The sequence below is a fragment of the Marmota monax genome, unplaced genomic scaffold (genome assembly GCF_021218885.2).
Source record: "Marmota monax isolate L192 unplaced genomic scaffold, Marmota_monax_Labrador192_F-V1.1 WCK01_AAM20220418_F8-fsc00033, whole genome shotgun sequence".
Classification (NCBI taxonomy): domain Eukaryota; kingdom Metazoa; phylum Chordata; class Mammalia; order Rodentia; family Sciuridae; genus Marmota; species Marmota monax.
In genome coordinates this window covers 14,557,023-14,582,600 of record NW_026694282.1, presented here as the reverse complement: position 1 = coordinate 14,582,600, position 25,578 = coordinate 14,557,023, and the positions used below count along the sequence as shown (strand labels likewise).

The window sequence follows — 25,578 nt, the reverse complement described above, 5'->3', positions numbered from 1 at the left end:
TAATCACAGTTAGATAGATCATGAGGGTGTAGAATTAGTGGTCTTATAAAATGAGGAAGAAATACCTCTCTCTTTCTCACTTGAATACATGGAGGAAGGGTCATGTAAAATCATACCTTGAAGGTGGTTGTTTTAAAACTAGTAAGAGAGCTTTTACCAGGAATGAAACAAAACTAGCATCTTGTTCTTGGACTTCCAAGCTCCAGAATTGTGAGAAATAAATTTCTGCTGGTTAAACCACCCAGGCTATTGTGTACCTTATGGTCACCCAAGCTTAACACTTGTTCTCCCTCCTTTCTCCCAAGGTCTTTCCCTGGTGAAGGTAGTGGGTGAGAGAAGGTATTGTAGGCCACATTCTTAAACATCTTCCACCACTGTTTTCTTTTTAAACTTTGTTTTTTAAGTAAAAGAGATGCATGTACTAAACTCTTCTTTTCATGCAATTCCTCAAAGACATTTTTTCATTTGAAAGGAAAACTTTCACATGACACACACACACACACACACACACACACACACAAACAACAGCAACAAAAACTGTCTCTAACTTTGACAACAACTTCCCACTTACCCCACAACCCCAACCAATTTTGTTAATATATGATTGAAACCCTTTGCTCTCCCTTGCTATATTCACCTAAAAATAACATGGATACCCCTCCAATATCAACAAGAAGAGCATTTTTTCATATTTTCTTTCTTTTTTTCTTCATAGCAGTACATCTCTCATGGTATGGAGATGTTGTATCTGTTCCATAATAATATATTTTAAAAAATATTTTATAATGTGAGCCACTAGAAACTCAAAATCACATATCTGTGGCATATTCCTATGTCATTCTAAACTCATTGCAATTGATGTTCTGAGGATTTTATTTGTGCTATTTTAAAAACTGTGGTAATAACACTTAACATTAGATTTATCCTCAACAAATTTTTAAGTGTACAGTATAGTATTGTTAACTATAGGTACAATATTGTACATTTCTAGAACTTATTCATCTTACATGATTGAAACTTCATAATAACATTCTCTTGTATATTTTATCACATAGGAAAACAATATTGAAATAATGAAGGAAACTTGTAACTCAGCATTTAGTGTTTGATGGTAATGATTCCAAGAAAATGCTATCATATTTTAACACAAAGAACTAAACCATTTAAATGTTTTTATAATTGATACTCAGACATTGACCAAATTGGATAAGACCTAAAGGACCTCATGCTAAGTTTGCCATATTCCTTTATTTTACACACACACACACACACACACACGCACACACACACACATTTTTTCCTTAACATTAAAAAATTGAAAATGTGTGTGCCAGATTATTTGAACTGAGAAATTATTCATGGTGGTCCAGGTTTCAGAGTTAGACAGATATAGGTTTCATGTTAAATCAATTGTGACAAAATAGCTTTGTCATGAAAGGCAAATTTGCATATGCTTCAATCTCCATATAATTTGGGGATATAGAGGAACAACTGAGATAATGGATGTAAATCACATCGCATAGCACTTATTCACTAAATACTGGCTTTTATTATCACTAGCTTCATTATTATATGCTCCTGTTTTATTCTGTATTAGATTTGGAAGTAGCTGTTGAAGAACAACAAACCAATACATCCTTATGTTAAATGATATGCTCCAGGAAAGTAAAAAGGAGTTCTGAAAATAAATTTTATAAAACAATGATCTTGAGGAAAAATCTTCAAGATTCTTTTCATTGGAAGAGATACCTTATATGCCCAGCTTCAATTTCTACTTTTCAGAGAATATGGTGAAACATACAATACTAGAATAATGCAGTAGCTATTTTAATTTGGTGGTGGTGGTAGGACTTGGAAGACTACAGGTTTTAACAATACCATTTAGATTCAATAGTTTCTTCTTAATTCTGAAGCTAGATGTAAGGTGTAAGGAAATGGAGTGAATCTGTTGATTTTGAAGTTGCTTTTCTTGTTTATTGTCAACTATTTCCTCCCATAAAAAGAGAATATGCAAAGTGATGCTGGGAAAGTTGAGTCTTATTCCTTTTCTTTTTGCATAACAATAACCATTGTGACTTTGGTTTCTCAAAAATCCAAAAAAAAATTATTGAGGATATTGCATTCTTACAAGAAGAATAAGAGAATGCTTCCTGAAGAGAGTCCATAAATACACAGATTTTTTTTCTTTTTTCTTTGTTAAAGATGCTTAAATGTCAAGAATATTCTGTTCCAGATTTTTACTGCTGCCTACACACCTTGTAAACCACAACTCAGGGCAAATGAAATGGACTCTTCTCTGATTTGTACCTGACTTTCCACTACATTCCCAAGCATTACAAAGCACTCCCCAGATATTTAACTTGACGAATGTATAAATGACCTATTTCTGCTTATTTTAAAAAGATGCTTTAGTAGCAGATAGTGATTTTCAGAAAAACAACCATAAAAGTAATTTGACACTAGTACCTTTTTGGAGAGGAGGCTGTCCTAAATTTTGAATTTTCTTTCACTGAGTCTCTCGAATCCAACTCTGTAATTCATGTCTAAAATTCTACCACAATATTTAATTATTCACTGATAGGATTATGTAATTAGGAATCATAAGTTAAAGATAACATTTTGTTGAAAATGGTTTATTATAATTCTTATTCCCACTTCATTCAGTATCAGGAGCAGACATTTATTAATTAGGATTAAGAATTAGAACTCAAAAAGGCATCAAACCTTGTGGCAAGCAGACAATTTATAGATTATACCAGGTTGGAAAACACTGCAGCACATCCTCCACTTGAAACGCTGCAAAAGTCAGTGTCCAAAGTCATCTTGGGATATCAAGCCTCAAAAAAGTCGCTCCTGGCACACACGGAAATAAAAATGCCTCTCTCTATATATCACTAAGCATCTCTCTACCAAATTCATTGTTCACTTTTCCTTCGTGCAGGTTCAGCAATCTAGCTTCAAGCTCTTTCCTTAACAGTCGCTGAAAGAAATGCCTGCCGGGTGTGAACACACATTCCAACTCCCTAAGCACCGGTCTAAGAGCAACCTTGAATGGCAGAATAAGACAGTGGGAGAGAGTTGTCAGCTGTTCTCTACCTCCAAGGAGCAGTCTTCATGGATGCATCACCCCTAACACCAACAGTCCCTCTTGGGCAGTGCTTCTGCCAGAGTTGACTCACGCAGAATCTAAAACAGGTCCACTCCTGAAATTCAAATCTGAGCCTTTACCTACTGATCTACAGCTCCTAGGCGCAGCAACGCTCACCTTGTAATGCTCTGAATTGATTTCTGAGCTGCTAGAAGCGCTTTCAGAGCTCCTACCAACACAAGTTTAATCGTTTATACTAAATCCTCATCTCATTCCACTTTAGCACTCCCCAACACCATGTTCTGTATTCGCAGACTGTTCTCTCTTGCGGACAGTTAACCGGCTGCCAACTTGAAGAAGACCAATCAGGAGACCCTCTTTCTGAGGAGGAGCCACACGGATGGAGACTGTAGAGGAGAGGCGCCCCGTTGCGAAGGAACCTGGCGCCACCTCCACGCTGCATCACTTTGCTTTTTCTGCCGGCAGGTCCCATGCCTTAGAGATTCTAGCAGCCACTGAGTGGAAAAGCCCGCAGACCTCCACAGTCTGTCCAGTACTTGGAAAGACAAAGTAACCTCTTCTGGTGTAGAGTCAGCGCAGAAGAAAAAGACGATGCCTGATAAACAAGCAACAACAAAAACAAACCAATGGCCAAAAGTTTACTTTCCAAGAGCAATTCATTCCTGCAGTTCAGTCTGGGTAAGATAAACTCCCACTGGGAGGATACTTTTCATAGAGCTGTGGATGATCCTGGAGCCTCTGGCTTGGGGTTTCCCACTGTGCAGAACCCAGCGATCCATCCCCTACCGTCCAGGGAAGAATACAAAATTGGGACAGAAGCTAGCTAGAGGTTCCCACAGCTACTTCTAGAGCAAAACCTTGGAAATGGCTGCTAAAGGGGTTGGGTCTCCAGACTCCTAATCCCTCCCCTTTCTCCAGCTGAGCTGTTCACCTGCTACCGTCCAGTTTACAATATAAGCGTAGACACTAAATTAGCCCTCTTCTCAAAGATAGTCATCCCAAGTTCCAGGGCAGTTCCTTTAAAAAATACATTAGCAGCTTTAGGAACTCCTTGGGGAAAACGTTAAGTGAGGGCAAGAAAGGCGTTTTAAGAAGGGATTGCGTCCGGGGAAACTAGGTGTAGGCTCCTCTAGTCGAAGGATCTCGGGGAGCCCCTCAGCTCCCAAGTGAACTGCTGCAGCTACTTCCATTCCGCAGAAGGGGCGGAGGTGGCCCTGGAGGGTGGAAATGGGAACTAGGTTAATCTTCGCCGGGCGATTTTACTCAGGGGTTTGGGAGAGTAGCTGGCCTCAAGGAAAGAGCCAACGAGTCAAAGAGGGAGACAGGGCAGCGAGCAGCCAGGTAGCCGAACTGACTTGAGAACACGAAGGCAGTAACTGCTAGCAATTCACTAAATAGTGAGGCGTGATCGAGTCTTCCTATTATCTAGATCCTAGGAACCTCTTGCCAGAACTCGCCTTTCCCTGTGGCCAGTAGCCTGGGGGCTGCCGGCACCAAGCCGGACGTGCGTGTGTAGCGGCGCGAGCGCGCGCGCGCGTGGGGCCGGTGTGTGGGGGGGCGGCTGTGTGCGCGTGTGTGTGCGCGCACTTCGTGCGCCGAGTGGGGCCGGTGGAACCCAGCAGCCGGCCGCCCGCCGCCCGCTTGAGGTCCCTCTTCCTTGAAGCCAACCTTCTCGCAGCCTTCTCACCTGTGCCCAAAACCCGCCCAGCCGCGCTGGGTTAGGGCTGCATCTACTCAAAGTTTCCTCGGCTTAGACACCTCAGAGCCGGGGTTATCTAAGCGAACGCGGTACTGAAGTACCTTGGAGAGACTCTTACAGCACCTTTACGCCTTGGCCCCACCCAATCCAAGCAGAGATTAGATTTTCCTAATTAAGGGGAGAAGAGGGGAAGAGGTGTTTCCAGAGAAAGAGAGGAGCGGCCGCAACTGGGAATATCTGATCCTTTCCTGTCTAACGCCAGAGAAGTGACTGACGTTTTTGTGGGGTTACAGAAGAAAACTGAATAGGCAGCCAAGTTGCCTGAACAGGGACTGACTGGGAGACTTCTGGGTGCTTGAAGGTTGCCCTGGTCTCTGTTTCCACAAGCTTGAAGGTGTGGAGGCGCCTCCACTGTGAGGGCTTTTAACCGCCGTCCCCTCCTGTTTCCCTTGAAAGGAAAAGCCAGCAGAGCTGGATCTGGGAAGTCAAGGAAAAGCCCCTGGACTTCTGTGCTTGTATTCTTGGCTTTGGATTTTAGGGATCTGAAGAATTAACAGCACCTCTAGGTAAGAGCAAAACCGCTGCTTGAATCTCCAGAGGGAATAATAACTTAAAATAGATGTTGGGGTAGGGTGGGTGTTTAGGCCAAGTTACAATGATTTCCTCGGGTGTCGCCACGCAGTTGCACAACCGGAGCGAATGGCTCCGGTGGGCAAGTCGAGGAGTAGCTGGTGCTGCTGGTGTCCAGTTGAGAGGTAGGAAGCCAAAGGCAGCGTCCTTTCCTTACACTTTTGAAACCTTTTGGAAATACGCATCGGGCTGGGTCGTCTGTCCAGGCTGATTTACAGCGTGGATTTTTTTTTTTTTTTTACCCCCCTGGCAAGATTTTTTTTCCCCATTAGCACCGCAGACCCACCCGCTCGTTGCCATAGAGAGCAATGGGCACCGGCGAAAGCAGCTAGAACGCGGTGGCAGGTGAGCCTGGCGCAGGTGGGCAGGTGGGGGCGGCGGCATCCGGCCCGCGGAATGGGGGACATGCAAAGCCCACGCCGCCTCCTGGCAGGCTTTCCGCAGCCGGCGTCGGAGCCCGGGCGCCGCGGGTCGGATGCGGTTCCCTTCGCCTCCGCTAGAGGTTCCCAGCGGGCGCCGAGGAACCGGTGGGTGTGGGGGCACCAGGAGGCGGAGGGGCGAGCACGGGGAGCGAGCGTGCCCGCGGGGTGGCGGAGCCGGCGCGGCAGGGGGAGGCGAGCCTGGCTGGGTCCAGAGACGTGTGCGGGAGTCCCGGCGCGCGTCCTGTATGCGCGGGCGCCGCGGGTACGCGGGTCCGAATCCCGGCTGAGCTCTGGAAAGCTGTGTGTGCCCTGAACTGGAGCCACTTTGGGGAAGCGATCCTAGTCCGCGCCCTGAGGGCAGTCTCTGGAGGTAATGCCCTCTTTCTACTTACTCTCTCCTGTCCTCCCTGTGTCCCATTCTCGGTAAATTCTCAGCCAAATACTCAGTTGGGAGCGAGTTGAGAGTGTGAGCGAATCTGTAGGGTCTGTATCTAAAGGTGCCTTTCAATCTCTCCGTGGTGCTCTGGGGACTGTGTATTCGCACCAATCCCTATTTCACTCACCCCTGAATTTTTGCTTGCTTGCTTTAAGGGAAGTCCCCCCCCCCCACTCCCCTCCTGGGAGAGCGCCTGGTGGCTGGTCTGGTTTGGGTTGCTCCCAGGTGAGCCAGTGGACCCTCTGTGTCTCTCTGAGCTGCAGTGTTCTGGAGTGCAAGACTCAGGGGATGGGGTGTGGTGGAGAAAAAGAGTACCACACCCTCTTCTTTTCCTCCCCTTTCCTCTTTACCTGATGGTGAAGTCGCCCCATTCAGCATCTTACTGATTCCCTTTCCCAATGGATTGGCTCTAAGAGCAGAGCAAAGCTGCTGAAAGATTTGGAGAGAGGGAGAGCAAAGAATGAGAAGGAAGTCATGGCCAGAACATGAAGGGAGAAAGGGGGGTGAAGTTAATCTTATGTGTTTGGGAGCGGGGCGGTGCTGCCAATTGGCCTTGAGTTCAGATTATTTGATGAAGTCAGATTCATTTCACATTTCACACTGTTTCTGACATAATCCACTTTACTCAAGCTACTAACAAATATCATCTCTGCTAGGTACTGCCTTGGGCACTGAGGGCACTGAATATGTTTGATCATTATGTCTAAGCAAAACAAAAAAGTGGGTATTGTGCGTGCTTGGTGTTAATTATGCGCTGCCTATCAGACAGGCATAATGAGTGCTTTTCAGTGTACTGTGTCGTGTTTGTATATATCATATGTGGTCATTTTACCCTCTGCGTGCAATTTTAGGGTCCTTTAAAGGTGGCTATTAACAAAGACGACTTAATACAAAAGGAAGACCAAGAATACGATGGGTCATGGAATATTCTAGGAATGCTGAAAAGCAAAGATCCAGCAGTAGTGAAATATTGGGCCACATGCTGAAAGAATAAACAATATATATATATATATATATATATATATATATATATATATATTTAAGAAATAGGAAGCAGTGGCTAACATTTTAAAAGGAGATTTTTTTCAGTGTATTATCATCACCTTCTACTAGTGTGCATTACTTCCAATACATTTGGAGTGTGAGGAAGAAAAAAAAATATATATATATATATATGAAGTGCTTCCTGTTGAAAACCAGTGAAATGTGTTGTGAGATTCTGTCAGGTATTTCACCTTAACAATTTCAGAGAAGTGATTAACCAGTGATGATGGATGAAGTGGTTTGGTTATCATTTATATAGAGGGCATTGGTTACTTACCTTCCTAATTAAGGTTAATATATAAGTTAATATTTTTATATAGCAATTGTAATTTAGTGAAAATGGAAGCAGGACAATTTATTGATGTTTTTTATTCCAGAATAACACATGGCATCATCTCAGAGAAGATTTACATAAACTTTGTCAGACATGTATTACATTGGATAGAGCTATGTCTGGGAGCAAGAATAAATGTTACGGAAGTCCCTCAAAGGATCGTTTGTTCTTAAGCTGTATTTTTTTGAAAATTTTGTGTCGTGAGAAATGACAGTGAATCATTTATAGAAAAAAATCTGCATATATAGACAAAAATCACTCATTTGGTGAATGCAATTAGTCAAAGAAAAAACATATTAAGGGTTCCGTTGTCTTTCTGAAACCTCTGAAACCAAAGGAAGATCTGCTGGTATTAAGAATCTGTTATGTGTTGCTTAAGGGACATTGTGTTTCTAGACAATTAAATCAAAGTAGAGAGGCTGGTTTGTAATCTCAAATTCAGTTTTAGGGCTCCATCTCTAAAGATTTTTTTTTCTTTAATAAATGTGATTTTTAAAGAGTGCAAACATTGAACTCTTTCAGAGATGCCATGCCATGAGCCTGAAAACCATGTCCTCTGAAACTTCATGTCAAGAATAAGAAGTGATAGGAAGTTGTCACAAATTAATTGGCTTGATGCTTCAATTAAAAACTTATTATTATCTGACTCTGGTAGTCATTATGGTTGATTTCGTTTGGTCTCTAGATATTCTGTGAAAGGACTCTAGGTGGAAATGTTTTCCTGTAGAACAAGGAGAGGAGGTCACTATATGCAAACAGGCCTGTCAGTTACTGATTCTCAATTTGGTTGCTTTTTATCCATAAGGCAGCATGTTAGATTGAAAAAAAATCAGTTTCTGATTCTACATGAACATTTCTCTCTCTTGTAGCCCTCAACAAACCTCTGGGTACCCCGTTTATCATTTTGATGGGGTAATATGTCACCAAGTCACATCCTTTTATGGGTTAGGGTCTACTTTGGTGTTAAGAACTTTAAAAACTATTAAAGCATAAAATAGTATATTTATTGAAAGGAAATTAATTGAGCTTTAAAAGATATTTGCTAAGGAAATAAAAAGAGAATAAGAGAGAGAAGTTAAATCCTAGGTATCAGCTTAACCTATCTAACTGCATTTACTTCTACAATTTCTTCTATGAGCCACCATTTTTTTTGTTTTGCTTTTAAAAATCTCCTTTCTTCTTTTTAATTTTTTCTTTCAGAACTAAATCTATGCTAATTTATGGTTACTGAACAATTATTTCAATATATTTAAGTGGGAGGTGGTTTTTAAAATGTTAAATTTTGGCATTTATTTTTGAATCTCATATGCAAAGGAAATCCCCCTAGAATGTGCTTTTGATTCTTTAGGGAGACTCAGTCATTAACTGATTATTATCTCTTTCAGTGTGAATGCCTCTTGTCTGACTGAAACTCCACTGGCTTTTGTTTCTGGGAAGTGTAGAAGGTTGCATACTTAGTCATTGGAGATAGATGAACTGCTTAGGTACATGGTGCATTTGTACTTGGAGTGACTTATTTCCATATAATTCATACTCTATGGGCAAATTGTCTGGTATAATCAAATGTGAAATGTTCATATTAAGCCAATATTTGTGTCACACAAGTCAGTATATACCTGTTCAGAAATTAGTAACCCATTTTAGGAAACCTTAACTCCATCCAAGACTTTAGTATATCCCTTCGTCCTCCTTTTGTCCCTCTTTCCTTGTTTTTCTCCCTCCCCCAATTTCCTTCTTTGAGGTGTCACTCAATGGCTACAATTGCTAAATGGTTCTTAAATACCCCAGAGAGAAAATCCTGGTTTCAAAAATCTCCCAAGAGAGAGTAACCCAGTGCCCCAGGAGGCAGCATGAATAAATAGTAAAAGCATTGGTTTTGACATTAGAAAACTTGAATTCTGTTTAAGTCTTCTATGACTAGCAGTGTGATTTTTGCAAAAGCTCTCGTTTTTATAAGACTCAGTGCTGATTTCTGTACAAGGGAACATCTTATATCTATCTACCAATTCTATTTTTGAATTCCACATTTGATCATACCTAGTTTTAGGTTTTAGGGAAAGAAAACAAGGCTGTCAGGTGAATGTAAATGTTAGGCATTGTAACATTTGATAGAAAAATAAATGAAATATATGTAAAAAATATTGATAAAACTTCTAAAATTAAGGATAGATTTGGATATGCCAAATTCATATGAGAGGACCTCCCCAGGGTATGAGCTGTTATAACAGGTGTTATGAAAATCAATTTTAAGTTAATCTATATGTATGGGAGATGATTTCCTCAAAGTTATTGTGTTAATGAGGCACAAACTTTGGGACATATGGAAATCTTGTAATGCTTATTGTGTGAGACGTGGAAGTCCTCTATCCATTCAATCTGTTCTAGAGCAGTTATGATGACAAAGAATAGGTAGGAGAAAAGCAAAGTTAAGTATTTTTTAATAATAAAATTACAATGAAATCCCTGTTTTTACTTTTTAGGAATTGTACATTTTTCTTTTTATGTATATTATAGCCAATATATTTTATTAAATCAGGTATACTACTCAGTTTCTTCAAGCATTAAAGATATTGAACTTGGGCAATGTTGATTTGGTGGTTTAATCTATGAAGTTGAACCCAAACCTCATACACAATTTTAGTTTTTACAAGACCACTAATAGTCTGTCCCTTTGTCCTATTTAACTTTAGTGGTTTTAATGCCAATGATATTAACTATAAGTTATTTTTATAATATGAATTAGAAAGAAAGTAATTGGTAGATGCTAAGTGATTTAAGGATTTGAATTAAAATTTTAAAGACCCATTGAAATAATTATGTGTTCTTTTGATAAAATAGGAAGAATGCTAGGATTTCAAAGTAGAGAAAATTTTGTTGTTTTTCTAAGGTATTCAGTAGTTAATTTTGACAACAGTTTGTCTTTACTAGTTGCAGTGATAAGTCAAGTACCATTTCCTTCCCTATAGATTGTTGTCATTGTAAATATATTTTTCTCCATAGAATGTATAAAACTAATGCAAACCTGGAAACCTAGCCTAAAAATCAAATTACATTTTACTGTCATGGCAGATAGAGTAAGACATAATATTAGTTATCTATAAAGACGGAATCATTATAAAAATCTTTATAAAAATCATAAGCAAATTTCAGCTTAACAAATATATGCAAAAATATAAGATTCCCAGAACATTTTAGTTTCTAGATGTAGCACTATAGAGTTTTTCAAATGGATTCTAAATTGGACTGCATAAGAGGATTTTGTGTCTTCATACAATCTCTTTCTATTATAATGTAACTATGGTTAGCTGCAAGATATCTATCTTGTAGCCAGCATGAAGGGAAATAATTAGCATAAAAACTATATTGCTCCCAGTATACCAGAGGAGCCAACAGCAGTGCCCTGTGATAAATGTTGATTTTGAAATGGTGGGATTCATTTTACAAAAGGAAGGTGACTTTATCTTCTTAATAATTTTTGCTGGACTTTAGTGTGTGTGTGTGTGTGTGTGTGTGTGTGTGTATGTATGAAAATATCATGTATCATAAATACCGTGTATATGCTCACAACCTTTATATTTTATTTTATAAATTATATGATTAGGAGTTGTGAATGGTTTCTCTTTTTGATATTTCATTTGCAGGTAATTCTAAAAGCCTACCTGTGATCTCAATGGATTAAATTTACCTCAATTAGTATGTAAACATTGATTTATGTTAAACTGATTATATTTAATATTCAGAATATAATGCTGCATGTAAATTGGTCTTTATTCTTAAATATCTTGTGATCTTTTTCAGCCAAGAAGGCAAAAGTTGATAAGCTAGCAAAAACAAAATAGACTACCACCTCATTGAGGAAATGGTTGTTAAGTATCTGTTACTTGCAACACTATACAGTGACAATGTAAGATCAGCATTATCAGGCTATTCACATTAGGATAAAGTGAGAATGGCCTGGAGAAGATTCATAAAAGGGGACATTGAGATGAGAGTGAATATATGAACAAGAAATACACAACTTCATCAAGAATCACAGTCATGCAAATTAACACAGTAGCCAGAGAGTATTTGCTGATGATTTGGGAACATTGATACAGTCCCAGTGTTGGTCATGGAGTTGGGAAATATATATGCATGCATGTGTGTGTGTGTGTGTGTGTGTATAAACTGGTGTTGTACTAAACTTGTTAAACTTATCTAAAGTGCAATTTAAATATTGTTTAAATATCTGTTAAATTATAAATGTTTATAATAATTGACTTTAAGTTTCTCTTTTAGGAACTTAAAGAAATGATCTCATGAAGCTTCAAAGATATATTATTTATACATAAGAAGAAATAGATAACTTGAAATAGTTATCTTTTCAAGAAATTTTATTTGTTTTTAAAAACTTTCCACACCAAATCACCCAGTGAATGGATAAACAAAATAATGAATATTCATATTGTAGAATAATACTCAGCAATAAAAAGGAATGAAATCATGACACATTCTATGACCTGGATAAACCTTTAAAACATGCTTCATGAATGCAGTCATAAGCAAAAGACTATATATTCCATGCTTCTACTTATATTTAATATACAGAAAAAAAATTGTGGAATTTGAGTGGAGAGTGACACTATCCTCTTACTGGGAGTGGGAAAGGAAGTGACTGAATGGACATGAAGACTCTTTTGGGTGAGGGAAAAATTATAAAATTGGACTGTGGTGATGTTTTCACAAACCTGTAAATTTATTAAAAATTGTTTACTTGTTCATGTAAAATTATTAAATTTTATGGCAAATAGGTGGTATAGCAAATCAGCTGTTAAAAATTTCCAAATCCGAAACAAAACAAAGCACCCAAATCTTCTCACAAGGTAAACCCCAGGCACAGAAGATCTCAGTAATAAAGTCTTTCAAACATTTCAGGAAGAAATAATACAAATTCTCAATAAACTCTTCCAGGAAATTAGAGAGGAAAGAACATTGCACAACTCATCCTTAAAGATCAGCATTGCTCTAATGTTAGTAACACAAAAAATGCATTTGAAGAAGAGAAAAAGAGAGACCAGTAGTTCTCATTTATGTAGACCTAAACATTCTAGTAAACTTTTAACAAATACAAATATCAACAGAAAATAAATAATATGCATCATGACCACATTGGGTTCCTCCCAGAAATGTAGTGTTAGTTTAGCATTAGAAAATCAATCAAAAATATCATCACATTAACAGATGCAGAAAAATGGATGAGAAAAATTCAACATTCTTGATAAAATTTCCATAGCAAACTGAGAAGAGAAGGGAACATCTTCAAGTTTAAGGTATAGAACAGCTGCAGAACACCTTGATCAAATATAATACCTGCTGGTGGAAGACCTAATGTCTTTCCTCTAAGCTTGGAAGCCAGGCAGGAATGTTTGCTTTTATTACTTCTTCTGAGTGTTTACAATGGAAGGTCTAGCCAAGAAAGTGAGGCAAGTAAACGACTCAAAAGGCAGACAGATTGGAAAGGAAAGGGCAAAAACCTTCTAAACCCACAAATTTCAAAGAATCAGAAAAACAATCCACATACTCCAAGAAGAAATAAATAAGCTTTAGAATACTTTCACATTGGATATTGTGATGCAGGTTTGTTAAGAAGATAAATGGAATGCTGTATTTCTTTAAATATCACCAAGAGTAAATCTCCAAGATATTCAGTGAAGTAGAAAAATGTGGCTGTAGAACAATACTTCATCTGTGGTGGAATAGTAGATCAATTCAACAGGTAGTATGTGACTCCTTTGTGTTAATAAGCTCTAGGGTAGGCCTTGGATATGATTTGGATGTTGTTTCTGGGAAAGGAACAGTTAAAATCATGCCTTTGAAAGACTTACTGGCTATGTTGGAAAGAACTTATATACAATGCAGAGAAACCAAATACATAACTAGAAATTTTGTTTTATGTATGAAGAAACAAAATCCAATGATTCATCCATGATGGTCAAGAGAGTTTCTCTTAGAGGCATCTGATACTTGGGGAACACTCAGTATAGAACTATTTTTATAATAGAGGAATACAAATCATTTTTTTTCCTACCTCACCTTATTTTCCCTCATATCTTAGAAACTCAAGGCCTATATACTATACTTCCCTAATAGACTAACTTCCCCTGGTTATTATAAAAATCTTTTTTCACTTAGAATAATTCTCATTATTATCATCAACTTTCCTCTAGTACCTACTATTCATTTGTTTCATCTGACTAAAGACCTTTTCTTTAAATGTAATCTTATTAGATTTTTTTCTTTTTTTTTATCACAGTAATAGGATATACTCATCATCAAAATATTTAATGCTGCAAAAATCCGTAATTTAAAAAGAAAAAAAGAGCTTCCTGGGACTCCCTTACACCTAAGGTTTTGATAAAGAAAGAAGTAATATAAAAGAAATGAGAGAAGAACAGTGACACTATGCACTTTGTGGGTATAAAGCAAGAAGATTCAGTGGCCAGGCACCAGAATGACATTGTATGATGAAGTAAAGGTGATAAACTAGGGGAAAAATACAGAAGATAGATGTCAAATGGAATTTTTCACGTACAATGTTGTACTCAGTGTAGGGCCATTGCTCCTGCGATTTCAAAATCTTGAGCAAAGTTATACAAGTTTAAGTGTGGTTAATGCTGGGGAAGAATTTGGTTTTGTGTTAAAGTTGGGGTAGCAACGCAAAAGAGGTGTCTTGTGTAAGACATGGATCACAACATTCATGTAAATCATGGGGTATCTCCCTTGGATCATTTCCATGAGTGGCCTTAGCCATCTAGTCCCTTTTCCTGTACCTTGGATACATCCTTATAAAACGTCCCCTCCAAGTAATTGTCTAATATATACTTGGACAATGAAACCTATCGCAGATTATTTTGTTATTCTCTATGTGGTATTGTTATTTTTCATTTTTTCTATAAAAATCATTCTATCTAAATTTGATTTCCATGGCCATTTCTTTCTCAAGAATTTTATTCTAGACCATATTTATTAGTTAGTGATCTTATTTTTATAGAGGCTCAAATTCAGAAAATATTTGCATATATGGTTGGTTCTGTATTAGAGAATCTTCTTACAAGATGCTATATGAATTTTCAATAAAATATAGTTTGTCTTTTGTCAGAGAAACTGTAATAACCATAATAAAATTATAATTCACTTCATGAAACACATATGAAATAAAATAAATTCTGTATGTTTATAGTTTCTTATGCAGTCTAGAAAAGTATTTAGGTCTGAATAAAAGAGGTAGATTAGATAACTGTCCTATTGGGCTTATAGCTTTTGGACCTGTTCATCCACCTTTAGGAACTCCTACTGTAGATTATAAGAGTGATTCATATTCATATTCCAAAGTTAATCCAGCTCACTGAAAAAATTAGGAAATAAGCATTACTAGTAGGTTGGAAAAAGGTTCAATTATTATTGTAAAGTGAAACAGAGCCCAAGGAAAGTTGTGAAGTTTGATTCAATAGAAATTAATGGTTTTGAATCATAGATTTAGAGTATGGATGTTAATCATATATTTTGTCAATAGTAATGGTGAAAAACCATGGAAGGTGTTTGCCTTTCTAGGGCAGAAAATCACCTTCTGTTTTCTCTGGTAAGAAAGAATATGGATGTATCAAGTGTACTATTGGCTTTACAAGAATAAATTGCTAATGAATTTAATTAGTGATCCATAGTAAATATATATATATATATATATATATATATATATATATATATATATATATATGGAAGAATACTCAAAGTACAACAATCTAGTATCTATTAATTAAAGCACTCCAATTTTCAGTATATCTATCTCCATGGTTTTGCACATTGGGATTCCTCCAACTGAAGTAGCCTTTTCCAAATTATGTGGGCTGACTTTTGTTCATTCTTTAAAAACAAGCCTAATATCATATTCTCAATAAACCATTTCATAAACTCTGCACAAAACTCTTTTTTAAACAAACTTCTATTTGCATATGTGTTAGTTAATATATGTTATTATATATCATTAATTTATTTATTGGCCTGAACATATCCTTATAAACCATGCGATTCTAGAGGGTAAAAAATATTTTATCATCTTTTTAGAAATAATTTTAGACATAGTTCTAATATTTTCCAAATAATTTAAAATGTGAGTTTTAAAACACTTAGTTTTAAATTGCATCAAAGGACATAGTGATGTTATTTCCAACTAGTAAAGGAGATGGCATGTAATGATTTTTTGAAGTTTAAAGATTTGGTTTTAAATCTTGACTCTGCCATTATCTGCTAGTACTGAACCCTAGCAATCTTAATATTTTGAATTGTTAATTTCTTAATAGGTAAACTAGGGGTAAAGTTGCTCTTTTGCCCTGCTTACCTTGCATAGAGTTTAGGGTAGGATAGGATAAGATAGGATGGGATAGGATAAAACAAACATGTATACTCAGTGTCTTCACAAACTAAGTCATTTCCATATTAAACATATAAGTAAAAATCACTAACAAAATTATCTTCAATTCAATTAAGTACATCACTTTTAAAATTTAAATGGAACATTTGCATAGAAAAGCAAAATGTAAGCAGTAAGACTGTTTCTTCTATTGAATTTCACTGCCTTTTTATAACAAAAATTTCCCCATTTTTTGTTATAATATGGATTTTATTTGTAGGCTATGAAATAAGGATAACAATATAAATCAGACTATTGTAGTTTGAGGACCTCGTTATATACATATCTGGTTGATAACTTTCATGTAGTTGTTCATACCTGGTTTAAACACTATAAGCAACTCTTTGATCCTGTATAAATAACAGTTTTTATGCTCTCTTGAAAAAAAAATAACCAACTTAAGTAAAATAATCAGTATTTTACTCTTTTCTTATCTTAAACATTTACCCTCTTCAGCATTTGAATCCTGTTTTCTTCTCTGATGCTTTCTGTATCACAGACAGAAAAAAATTCAAAGATCAAATAGATGATTTAATGGAATTTTGCTTCTGGGACATCCACTGTTAATGTGTTCTGATGGCATAAGGGGTTATAGCTCTACACTTAAATCTAGTTTGTTGGAAATAAATTATGTTTTTTGTCTCTGCTCAGTATTTCTCTTTGGCCAATGTTACAGGATCTAATCAGATTTTCTGTCATTCATTTTGCTGTGATGGAGCATTTTCCTAGGTGTTTTTGACTTTAAATTCTCACAGCCTTTTCATCTATAATTTTTGTTTCATATATCTGGGAAAAACTCCAGGGCAGAATGGTTGATCTGAAAAATGTCTAAACTTTTTTCTTATTCCATTAATAACATTTTATCTTAATTCTTCTGAGATTCTCTTGGTTATGTATGTTTTTTTTTTCCCTCTGATTTTCTGAGGTATCCTGAAAGTTTTATTTTTTATTTGGATTCACTTTACAGTCCCCTCCCCACTCACCATCCCCAATTGTTTTCTTTTTAAATTTGCCATTTACTGAAAGGTACGGTTCATCCAGCACAGATTTTTCACATGTGAGACTTTTATTTAAGCAAACTGGTTTTCCTTCCTTTTGCCTCCTCTACTCTCCCTTCAGAGTTGAATATTTCCTCTAGGGAGCTGAATATTTTCTCGCTCATGAATAAAATGTCAGATAGGCCTCATATTTTATTTACTTAACTATTATAGAACATAAATTGTGATTAGCAATCACTCCTAATCATGTAAATAGTGTCATTTCTTTTACATCCCATTCATAATAAGGAAGACCTAAATTTATTTAATGTTAATGTTTCCTTCTATCTTATTTTTTGTACTGAATGGAAGGAGAGTCCAATAGGCCTTTTCTGAGTTTCTCCCAATTGCCTTCCATTCTTTCTGCTCTCTCCTTCTCAGAATCAAAGGAGAGGTAAATGTGAAGTCTGACTTGATTGATTCAAATGTAACCTAGAATAAACAACTTCTGGTTTCAGTGGATTCCTCTCTCTTTCTCTCTTTCTAAGTGCTGTTTGTTGTTAACTTATGGCGGTGTGATAGATATGAATGTTATCAAACATTTCTGACTGTATACCTCCTGGGTACATGGTACAGTTTAATTCCCTGGCTATTTGTGCTTGAGAGAGGCCATGTGACCAGATTAGACTAATGAGTTGTAAGCAAAGTGACCAGTGCCAATGATAGGCTGAGCTATCCAAAGATCTGTCTTTTTCTTCTGTCTCTGCAGTCAACAACTTCACAGAAGACAACTGTTTCCTTTCATTGAAACTTCAGTGAGAAGAGCCAGCCTCTGCCCTGGCTGACCCACAGTAACCATGTTGAAAGTTAACATTTGAGATTTTTAAGCTATTAAAACTAAAAGGTTGTTTGTAACCACGGCCTAATATGATCTATAGAAACAGATAAGTATATTTCTCAGAATCTCTACTAGGTCTCAGCTACATTTTCTGTGACCTAGGAAGTATGTTTTCTTCTGACTAGATACATAGCATTTCTTCCCTAGTCCCGGGAAAATCCATCCTTCTGTCATAATTACCCCATTCCTGTATTACATTCTTCTTGGATGGGAGCTAGTTGAGCTAGTTCTTTCTTCAAAATTGCCCCTTTAGTCTTTGGGAAATATTTATGGAATCCCGCCTCTCCCAGGGAAGATTTATCCAGCAACTCTCTCTGCTCTGCTAATTCAGGATCATAGCCATTCATTTAAATTCAATTTGTAAATGGCTTAAAAAATTCTGAATATCATAAACTATAATAATCCTCTAGAACTCCCAACAAGAATGGTTTTGTAACAGACATTCTAAAGTGCACATAAGACATTAACTGTTACATCTCTCAGGATTTTAAGATTTTGAGGTATTATCCTTAAAGCTTCTTTAGTGTTTGAGGTGAGGAGATGGTAGTGTGATTTACAATACAACACCCCACCACATACACACACACACACACACACACACACACCACACACGCACACACAACCATTTGGACCATATAAATTTTAAGGGACAGTGGTTCACAATTGGGTTTGAGAGTTTTCATTTTGCAATTCCTGCATAGATTATCTAGTACTTTGATTAAAAATATGAAGTGATTTCAACTATTTGGTTCTTGGCTTTTAGTCTCAACTGAAACTAATATAAGTGTGTCTCATTCTAACATGGAGTTCTATGGTCATTGTTGCAGGTTATGTTTCAGAGGATTACTGGAATTTAGTATATCCTAGGTGCTATGGTGAACACGTGCAATTACAGCAAATTCAGAGGCTGAGGCAGGAAGATCAAAAGTTGGAACAGCCTAAGCAATTTAGGGAGACTCTTTCTCAAAATGAAAAGGATTAGGGATATAGCTCAGTGGTAAGGCATCCCTGGATTCAATCCCCAATAGTGCCAAGATAAACAAAAAAAAAGAAAGGAAGGAAGGAAGGAAGGAAGGATATTTTTATGGATATTTTTAAATATATATTTTTATATTTATAAAATGAATTAAAAATACACTTGCCTAAAAGTACAGCATCATGGCCTCTCTAAAGGAATCACCAAATGATTTATAGGAAGTTTTGGCAAATTATTAGTTTTTGCTTAAATCAATATGGTGCTATACATAGATGAGGTAGATGGTGTAAACTGACTCACTGCTCATTAAAGCTGTTTGGTGTTTCTGTAAGTGTAACTAAGTAGAATTTACTGAAGATACTTAAGAAAAAAATGTATTTATTCTTACAATTTTCAAGGACTTACACTAAAACAGTTGCAATCACTGCACATTTACTCCAAAAGATTGCTGTGGCTTAACCAGTTAGCAAATCAGTCTTTCAAACTTATTATAAGTAATATGAAACAATCTGGAGTTTGTGGAGAAAAAGATAGTGAAAATCCAAGAGCATAGTGTACATTATACATTAATAATTTCAGCCTTTATTTATTATAAAAATTTAAACTTAATGAAACCATGAAAGGATATGCTTTATTTTGTAAAGGGCCTAAGTTGGAACATTAAATTGTGTGTGCAAGCCATTACAGTGTATAAGTACCATTGTAAATTCACAAATATTATTTTATCTATTGTTGTTATTGTTTTCTATCTCCTGATCCACTTGTTTATGAAAAGTCTAGTACTATTTTAAGGATCTAAGCCAAGTTCATGAAAGAAATAAAATGTTTCATATTAATATTTTTTTTTAACCAACCCTTTGTCTTTTGGTATGCTCTAACACTTGATGAATTTGAGCAATAGGAATGGTAGAGTAGATTAAGAAAGGAGTATTTTCAGACTCTGGTCCAGGCTGGGTTATTGCAGTGGCTGATAAGTATATACACTTGTAAGTTACTGCCTTCCAAAGAATGTTGGCTATTTAAACTCTACATTAGCATCAAATGTTTGTAATATTTGCTGTGTTGACAGATGATTTCATGTCAGAACTGGACACTGCCACCATCTGGTGGCCATGAGAAGTTTCACCACTTAAATTCACAGCCTAAAGTTCTTGGGCATCTTGCAGGTGAAGTGAGGTTATATAAACTTGAGACAGGAAAAAAAAAATAATAATAATTGTGTATGCCACAGAGCTCCTGGCAATAAATACAAGAGTATATTATCCAATCAGGGATAATAATGAGTGAGGAAGGTTGAACTATCATACCAGATGAGTACATCTACTGCTCTTGAAACATTTTCCATTACCTCTGGCAACTTCTTTCAAAGTCTTCTCTGCCTCAGGCAAGAATATCTGATATTTGTTTACTACCATCTAGAAAACATTCTGTACATTACACATTAGACCTCAATTACTTGAATTCTCTTTCATAGTTTTTATATTGCTTTTTAAGAAGTTAATTGGAGTTAATCTTTCATCTCAAATTAGGTCATGTGTTTATTTAAGGAAAGACAATATAGATTTCTTTTGCATGCCTGAGTCCTAGAACACTTAAGAGTATTCTGTCTTGGCTTAATACCTGTGAAAGTTTATCAATAAAATGGTGGCATTTAAGAGATTCTTCCAAAGTACAAATGAATATGAGGAAACCTGGATTTTTTGTCAGTTTTAGCATCTATTATACCGTTGGAAAGCCTCAAGTTGCATATGTTAAATATGATGTTTGAATAAAATGGTGATACTATGAAGAAATAAAAATATATTTTTTAGACTGTATTAAATTAAACTATCTTGGGGCTGGGGGTGGTGGCTCAGTGGTAGAGAGCTTGCCTAGCATGTGTGAGGCATTGGGTTGGTTCATTTCACAGCACCAAATATAAATACATAAAATAAAGGTCCATTAACAACTAAAAATATTTTAAAAAATATCTCATAATATTATAGATACCTCCTTATAAATTAATAAACAGGGCTGGCTTGCTTAGCATGAGCAACACCCTCAGTTCAATTTTCAGTACCTCAATAAATTAAATAAACAAAAAACAGAAAAATTCAAAATATAAAAATAGAAAGGAAGTTGCTCATAAATAAATTAAGAATATTCAGCAAAGTAAAAATAGTAGAAAAGTGGAACTGTTATGAATATATGAATGTTTGAAGTTGCATGGATGGGAAGTATATGTAAGTGAATTCCAGAGAACAGTTTAATTATTGGAAGTAGTAGCAAGATGCTCTGCAAGTCCTGAAGAGGCTATATAATTTGAAAATTTAGTGCCATATTTTTATTTTAGAAAAAACGGTCATTAAAGCAAAAAGGATCCAGTTCACAATGTCTGAAAAGTCTAAAGTATCAAACATTTTCCTTAAGTTTTTCCTAATTGAATTTTCTCACCTAAAACAGAGGATATAAAATTGGTTTGTGTGATTTTATATTCTTCCAGTGACGGAGGATAGCACTGTGTGAGATTCGGAGAAGAGTTGACTGACTGCAGTCAGTGCAGTGTAATGTAAGGCATTAGTAATTAAATTGAGTACAAATTTCTATGGAGATTAGGTCTCATTGTGATCAGAACATGCTCAGTTAATGGTTTTATAGAAGAGAGTTGCAAATCTTGAAAATCTGCTGTGTATGAATCTTAGAATATTTAGTATTATAGAGACTATCCAGATCAGATTTAGCTGTTTTAATAATTGAAGTTCAATAAAAGCAAAGTAGTTTTCCATTTGACACTTAATGAATCTTACCATTTGACCTTAATACAGATTTTTCTTTTTTAATGAAAAGTTGCAAGAATATATTTATAAGCCATGTATCAGAAAAAAACTAATATCCAAAATAAAGAGGTCTCAAAACTCTACAGTAAAAATACAAATAATTCACTTAGAAAAAAGGTGAAAGACATGAACATACATTCCACCAGAGTCTTTATAGATGGCAAAAATACCTGGGAAGAGATATTCAATATTATTAGCCATTAGGGAAATGCAAATTAAAAACACAATGAGATGTTGGTACCCAGAATATGTAAATTAATGTAACATTCTTGCAAAGAGACTGAGGAACTGGATTATTCTTGCATTACTGGTGGGTATGTTAAATGGTACAGCCACCTGGAGAACAGTTTGGCAGTTTCTTATAAAACTAAACATGTCATTAATATATGACCCAGATGTTGCATTCTTGGGCATTTTTCATGGAGAAATAAACCACATATTTACATAAACACAAAAATAGTATTGATAAGAGATTTATCCATGACAGTCCAAACCTGGAATACAATCAGATGTTCTAAGACAGTGGCAGGTTCAAAAGATTGTGATATCTATTCTATAGAATACAACTCATCAAGAAAAATAAATGACCAATTATTATTTACAACAATTCATGTGACTCTCCAGGGCAAATAAAAATAGCTAATCTCAAAAGGTCACATATTAAATGGTTTCATTTATATAATATTTTTGAAATGACAGAATTGCAGAAATGGAAGACACATTCATGTTTACCAAGGTTTGGGAGTTTAGAGGGTGGGTAGAACAGTAAAAAGACAACTCACACATTCCGTGTGGTGTTGGGCTTGGAGTTGTCCTGTATTTAGATTGTGGTTGAGGGTTACAAGGACCTACTCATGGTATACAATTGTAGAATTAAATGCACGTACACTCACAAATTAGTTCAAGCAGTACTGGAGAATGTGATGAGTGGCTTGTTTCAGTGGCATACCCTGATCGTGATACTGTAGTACAATTTTATAGTAGCATTCCCTGGAGGAAATCTGGGTAAAGGTACACAGGAGAGATTTGAGGGTGGATTTCAGAGGGTACACTCATATCCTAATCTTGTATGCTATAAAACTGGTCAGGGGCTTCTTGCCACCTTGTAGTCAGAGCAGAGTTAGTGTGGGGGAGGGTAGTGTGTAGGAGAATTTACACAGAGTTTGGAAAGAGGAGGGCCTATTATCTGATCTTTGTATGAAAAAGTCAAAGGCTACCCTGTGACTGAACCTGCCTGAGATAATAGAGAAATGGGAAAAAAGCTTCCTTGAAAATAGTTGTACTTCTGTTGATGATATTAAGATGATTCTTCTCTGGTGGATGATAAGGTTCAGAGATATCTATGGCTAGTCGATAGTTGGCACCAGGGTGATAGGACACCATTATGAAAGTATGCATACAGTGGACCATAGAAGTAGGGTCTTGGGGACAGTTGAGGGAGCATGGTTTATAGCAGTGAGATTTCAGGTCTCTAGAAAACTCTGGGTAGGTTATGAAGGAGAGTGTCCCTCAGAGTTCTCTCTGAAAGGGCCAACACTTGGGGCATCTGCTATATCATTATCAAATGTGACCTTTGCAACCTTTACCTTTTTACTCACTTGCCTAGCCATGAGCTAGGGAAGAAGAAACAACTTCAAATTGAATGACAAAATGAAGTTTAGGACATAAAAAGTAAACTTGGTATTAATAACTTAAAGGGTAAGGCATTTTGCAATTGTCCTAAGTAATTTTCTAAGGGCTGGAAGGAGAAATAGAATAGAGATGGTTTGAGAAGTAATGAAGAAAACAATTAGTTTTTGTGCTTTCCATTCCCCTGAACCTAGCTGTTCAATAAACTGGTATGTAGATCCATGCATGTATAAATAAACATTTTACTAAATATCTTTGTCATAATATTAAAGACAAACTTTAAGTAATATAATATTAATTATCTTTATTTATATCTGGGTGATGTAACCTTTTTGTATCAAATTCTTTAAACTTGCATGTATTTTCTAGGTTTTCTACAGTAAGAACATTTCACTTTTGTAATTAAAAAAGTCTTATTTCAAAATAATGTTGAAGGCGTTTTGAGCATCAATCACAGAGATAAAACTATGACTCTATATCTAGCATTTTATAAGTATTTGGATTTTTTTGCTGATCTGCCAACTTTTCAGAATTTAGATTATCCATATTTTGAAATAACAGCAAATTATATAATAAAATATATGTTATTTCAATAGTAAAGGAAGATTGAGGTAATTATTAATGTTTTTTCACTCCTATAAATCTTACCCATTTTTCCAAATGGTAATTTGTACATCGACTTGTATGCCAACTCTATTTTAAATATAGTCAGCCCTCTGTGAATGTTTCTACACCCATGGATTCAGTCTACTGTGAATGAAAATATTTGAAAAAGTGTTTCATCTATACTGATGCAATTTGTGCAGTTTTTTCTTTATTTTCTTAATATAGTATAGCAACTCTTTTCATTGAATTTATATTGCATTACATATTATAGGTAATCTAGGAATGATTTAAAGCATGTGGGATAATGTGTATAGGTTATATGCAAATAACACATCTTATTAGTTAAGGGACTCAAGTGTCTGCACATTTTGATATCCATGGGGAGGGTGGATCATTGGACCAATCACCCACAGATACCAGAGGCCAACTGAATTGCTATTAGAAAGGTGAAAAAGAGTACCTTTCTTTAAGCAGTTCAATGTGACAGGTGAAAAAATAGAGAATGACAAATCTGTATGGTCAGTACTGCAACAGGGACATCACTGAAATGTAGCCCTTCATACAAGCCAGGGGAGGCTGTGTAATAAGGTGGTGATATTTGAACTGAAACTTGAAAATGAGCATGCTAGACTCAGAAGTCAAGGAGTGGAGATGCCAGGTATTGGAAATACACCAGGGGGATCCTGATGACTAAAGAGAACATGATATATTTAGATTTATACAGAGTGTGAGAGAACTGAGTGGGGGCATGGAGCTGGTTTACCAAATTTGAGGCTGAATGGTTGGCAGGTAGTAAGAGTATAAACTAGATCCTGGAAACTCAGAAAGCCATGTGGAAAGATCAAAGACAGTGAAAGTGTTCTTCCTAGGTTAGAAAACACATGATCCTAAACAAAGGCAATGGTAATGGGAAGGAGAGCATTGGAGACACATTAGTGTGTTTGGGTGTGAGTAATGGGGGCAAAGGAGGAATCAAGTGATTCTGGTTGGATCTCTTCCTTCACTTTCCTTTCCTTCCAAGATGGCAAGACTGTCATTAACATATATGGTACATTGTGAGAATTATTAAAAGATAATGACTCTTGAATGGTAAAAAGTGATCATTAGTGGGCAGAAAATTGCAAAAAAAAAAAAATGCAGCTTTTCCCAAGATTTCCCAAACCTGTCAGTGCTGCAACAGGGTACTACCTGGTTTGGCATTATGGACTGAATTTCTGTTTCCACTTGTCCACAGAACATTCTTTGTGAAGTAAATGGACTGTAGAACCAGGAGACTACACCCTGAATCGCTTTTTATTGGAGGAAGCCTATTAGGTGCAGAAAAACAGTAACACCAAGTAAAAATATTTGCTTCTGCTTTGCTAAAATGAGCCAAATTAACAATATGTAGTCTCTATAATGTTTAGAACCAAGCAGACATTTATGAAATGTTATATCACCAAGTGTTTTTTTTTCCCAGCAATTTAAGGAATATGTTTATAATATTTCATGGGAAAACATTTTTTTCCTCTATATATGAAGAGATCAGTTGTTTTCTGTATTATTTACATTGTATT

At 36.2% G+C, this 25,578-nt stretch overlaps 1 protein-coding gene and 1 pseudogene across 2 annotated transcripts in view; both read left to right on the top strand.

Annotated features, from left to right (window-relative positions):
* Window positions 1-4,685: 4,685 nt before the first annotated feature.
* Window positions 4,686-25,578, top strand: part of Lingo2 (leucine rich repeat and Ig domain containing 2) — a 1,180,912-nt gene continuing 1,160,019 nt past the window's right edge. Inside the window, exon 1 of one of the 2 annotated variants that reach the window (XM_058586401.1) lies at window positions 4,686-5,374. The gene's annotated coding sequence lies outside the window, so the exon portion shown is untranslated. Of the gene's footprint in view, window positions 5,375-6,043; window positions 6,231-25,578 lie in introns of those variants that run through there. The other variant, XM_058586402.1, reaches the window with a different exon arrangement.
* LOC124108823 (mitochondrial intermembrane space import and assembly protein 40-like) overlaps window positions 5,835-25,578 on the top strand; it is a 59,951-nt pseudogene continuing 40,207 nt past the window's right edge.